Consider the following 5,111-nt stretch of genomic DNA (forward strand, 5'->3'; position numbering starts at 1 on the left):
CCCACCACTATATACTATCCTAGCCTGCCCCTATACTACCCTAGCCTGCCCCTATACTACCCTAGCCCACCACTATATACTATCCTAGCCTGCCCCTATACTACCCTAGCCCACCACTATATACTATCCTAGCCTGCCTCTATACTACCCTAGCCCACCCCTATATACTACCCCAGCCTGCCCCTATACTACCCTAGCCTGCCCCTATACTAACCTAGCCCACCCCTATATACTACCCTAGCCTGGTTATATACTACCTAGTCTCTCTATATACTACCCTAGCCTGTCCTTATACCACCCTAGCCTGCCCCTATACTACCCTAGCCCACGCCATATATACTACCCTAGCCTGTCTATATACTACCTAATCTCTCTATATACTACCCTAGCCTTTCCCTATACTACCCTAGCCTGCCCCTATACTACCCTAGCCCACCCCTATATACTACCCTAGCCTGCCCCTATACTACCCTAGCCAACCCCTATATATTATCCTAGCCTGTCTATATACTACCTAGTCTCTCTATATACTATCCTAGCCTGCCCCTATGCTACCCCAGCTTACCCCTATATACCATCCTAGCCTGTCTATATACTACCTAGTCTCTCTATATACTACCCTAGCCTACCCCTATATACTACCCTAGCCTGCCCCTATACTACCCTAGCCCACCCCTATATACTATCCTAGCCTGTCTATATACTACATAGTCTCTCTATATACTACCCTAGCCTGCCCCTATACTACCCTAGACTTTCCCTATACTACCCTAGCCTGCCCCTATACTACCCTAGCTTACTCCTATATACTACCTTAGCCTGTCTATATACTACCTAGTCTCTCTATATACTACCCTGGCCCGCCCCTATACTACCCTAGCCTGTCTATATACAACCCTAGCCCGCCCCCATACTGCCTAGCCCACCCCTTGGCATTGAACATAATAGCATTACAAATAATTTTGCATATAGACAAGGTTCTGTTGCATGTAAATTTGACTTCCTGATCAATGACATTTTAATTTTAATAATCATGATATAAAATAATGGATGTGGGGGGGCCTTTTTTTTTGGGGGGGGGGCAGCATTTTATTTTATTCTTGCACCTGGGCAGCACAATGTCTTGGGTCAGCCCTGCTTCTTTGAGTTCATTTTGAACACTTTATGATAAAATGTATCTCAGTAAGATGTAAGGTGGGTTTCCTTCATCCTGCCGGTGTCGCAGCAGTGAGACCCCTTAGTATTAAGACCATAGCTGACCACAGCCTCGAAATAATAGTCTTATCTACAATTTTTTTTTTTTTTAATAATATCGATTTGCAGAGTTTTTGTTGAGTCCTCTCTTATTACTCTTTGCAAGGTTAAATCCGTGGTTCAATGAAATATTTTTCTATCTGCTCGGAGTTCTTCTTTAATAAATCCCAAGTGTTTCATCACACAAATCCCTGGCTTTGGGCTATGTGTGTTTCCATCACCGGCATGTCAAGCAATTCTTAGCTTCAGACTTGTCAGTAAGCCCCCTTCCCCACTTCCCCCTCTTTGCTGTATGTGCAGGGGGCCAAAGTTCAACGAAATCAAACGCTCCCTGGGCTCTGGGATTTGGAAAGGAGATTTCACAACTCAACTCTGCCTGACCCCCTTGGAGTCATTTTATCTCGCTGAGCCCCCACAGCGCCACATTAGATTGTCAGCTCATGTGGTGGCTCTGATTCATGGCCACCATTCAGATCACAATAAAGGGGAAATGGATGAGCTCTTAGATCCAGCAAAGATTTGGCTAATCCTGTAAGTGCCGAGGAGACCTGCTTAGAGCTATCTCTCCGAGTTTATGGTGGTGGGCCGAGACGCGAGGTCTGCGGCGGACGCAACGGAACAAAATGGAGGAAGGAAATGTTCGGCTTACAGGATTGTGCTTTTTTGGTTTCTGGTATTTTTGCAGGCGGCAGTGGCTTTCAACTTAGCAAAATGTAACATACCTAAAAATACGTTTATTCCATTTAAAATAAAAAAATGGTCAGAGTTAAAAAGACTAACCCTATAGAAACCCGGTCACCAGACCATTACATTCACCAAAAACCTTCCTTGTATTATATTATCATTTAATGCATTTGATTTATTATATTTATTACAATTACATTTATTATTTTGTATTTTTTATATTATTATTATTATTATTTTGTATTATTTGTATTTTATTTTGTATTATTGTATTTTTTTAATTATTTATTATTATTATTATTATTATTATTATTATTATGTATTATTTGTATTTTATTTTGTATTATTGTATTTTTTTAATTATTTATTATTATTATTATTATTATTATTATAATACGCAATCTATATAGCGCCAACAGTTTACGCAGCGCTTTACAATGTATAGGGGGGGTACAACACAATTACAGTACAGTTCAATACAAAAGGTACAGGAGGTCCCTGCTCGTAGAGCTTACATTCTAAAGGGAATGGGTGGTGGTACAAAAGGTAATAGCTGCAGAGAATGATTTGATGGGGGTGGCTCGGGGACAGTTGTTATGTGGGTGTGGGATGGGCTTCCCTGAATAAATGAGTTTTCAGGGATCTCCTAAAGGTGGACAGGGTAGGAGCTGATCGGACATACTGGGGCAGGGAGTTCCAGAGGATGGGAGAGGCTCTGGAGAAGTCCCGAAGGCGAGCATGGGAGGAGGTAACAAGGTAACAACAATTTTTTATGCTATTATTATTATTATATTGAATTTTTTCTAATACTGTTATTATTATTAATATTTGTACTATGTTATTTTGTCTTCTTATTATTATTATTTTGTATTATTTTATTTTTTATTATTATTTTATTTTTATATTATTATTATTAAATGCAATAATATTTACATGTATATGTGCATTTTAATGCTATTGTTATTATTTTTATTATTATTTGTATTGTATATTGTATTATTATTTAAAAAATATTTTTATACTATTAATATTATTATTATTATTATTGTTTTGTGTTATTTGTCATTTATTTTGTAATATTGTTTTTCTTTAAATGATTATTTTTATACTATTATTATTTAGTATTTTTTAATACTATTATTATTATTATTAATAATATTTGTATTATGTTATTTCTTCTTATTATTATTTTGTATTTTTTTAATACTATTATTATTATTATTTGTATTATGTTATTTCTTATTATTATTTTGTATTATTAAATTTTGTTATTATTATTTTATTTTTATATTATTATTATTATTATTATTATTTAAATTATTATTATCATTATTAAATGCATTAATATTTACATGTACATGTGCAATTTTATGCTATTATTATTTAAATTATTTGTATTGTATTTTGTATTATTATTTTGTTATTATTTTTATACTATTAATATTATTATTATTACTATTATTATAATTTTGCATTTTTGAATACTAATAACTAACATCCCTCTCTCTGCTCTGCAGTACAGCGAAAATGAGCGAGCGGCGGAGGCTGCGCGGAAGTACCAGAAAAGCAGGGGCGTGTTCACTTTAATACCTGTTGGCTGCCCGTGGTCGACAGGTAGATCGCAATTGACGGCTTGTCGACCCCCCCCCCCCCCCCCCCCCCCCCCGTATAAATGTATGGTCTTAGATTTTTAATCACTAAAAAAAAAAGGGTATTTTGGGGAGGTGGGGCAGGCATTTTGGCATCCTCGCCATGGGTTCCAGAGAACCTTGGCTCCTCACCCCAATAAAAGTGATCAGATCCATTTATGGGCGGTCTGTTTATAATAGTCATTTATTACAATAATAAAAAAAAAAAAGATTCTAGGTTCTATATATGGGCGGTCATCTTAAAATAGCAGTCCTCATTATATAAATACAAGTTACATTCCCAAATATCTATGGAGAAGTTCTCATAACTACATGGAACTTTGAGATATTGGAAACATCTGCCTTGGCAGGACTGGGAGTTTTTAAAGGGAATTCATCCTTCCCCCAAAAACACGATGTGCCTGTCAACACGTAAAAAAAAAAAAGTCTTTATATTTACAAGGTAATAGTACATAAAGCCAATCTGAATTATTATAAGCTGGGGTCACTTGGGGTCACCAAATAGCTTCAATTGAAGAGTGAATTTAAAGCGGAGCGAAATTTTCTCAATCAGCATGATCTATTTCTAATCCTTATGCTGCTAGTGTTAGTAAATAGACAGGAAGGTGTATTATATTAACTTGTTTTAAACTTTTTTTTTTTTTTTTTTTTTTTCATTTCTTCAGTTGCTTCCTGGTTTCTGGCCCAGGGCAAAATAATGTAATACATCCAGGAGTCTTCATTAACATTTTTCTTCTTCATCTGGAGGAGGGACTTTCTCAGTTAAGCACACCCTCCTGCCTGCATGCCCGAGCTAAGGGCAGATGGGTTCCAGGAAGTAAGAGCTACATGAATCATCTGCCCTTACTCAAGATGACTGCAGCCAAAAAAAATACTAGGGGTGGGGGGTGGGGGGGTTTTCAAAAGTGATTTCTCTACCAAATAAAGCATGGGTTGCCACCTTTTCTTCAAGTCAAACCCAAACACTTTAGCGGCGCACAGCAATTTTTTTTTTTTAGTATACACATAGCTCCAAACTGTCCCTGATTTGGAGGGACTGTCCCTGATTTGCAACAATGTCCCTCTGTCCCTCATTCCTCCTCATTTGTCCCTCATTTTGGTCTGATCTATATAGTTGTATATAAAATACACTTTTTATCTTGAAAAAGTGTTTCCCAGCGCTAAACCTTTCATCCGATTTCTAAATTGCTACATTTGCAAATTTCAAAACCAGTATAAAGGAATAATAGTAGTAAAAAAAGCACTTGTGGGTTAACAAATCTTTTTTTTTTACGTATAATTCTCCTTTAAGGGGGCGTGGCAGGGGGTGTGTCCTATGCCTACAAACTTTTGCTAATAGGTGTCCCTCGTTCCCATCTCAAAAAGTTGGGCGGTATGGTATAAACTATAGATATATTTTTGCTATTAAATACCAATTCTAATCATATGAAGTTAAAAACAAGAGTCCCCCTTTACATCAGAGTCCACAGAGTTCCCCTTTTACATCTGAATTTGCAGAGTTCCCTTTCACTGTAAGGGGGGACT

The sequence above is a fragment of the Aquarana catesbeiana genome, linkage group LG11 (assembly GCF_042186555.1).
Source record: "Aquarana catesbeiana isolate 2022-GZ linkage group LG11, ASM4218655v1, whole genome shotgun sequence".
NCBI classification, from domain to species: domain Eukaryota; kingdom Metazoa; phylum Chordata; class Amphibia; order Anura; family Ranidae; genus Aquarana; species Aquarana catesbeiana.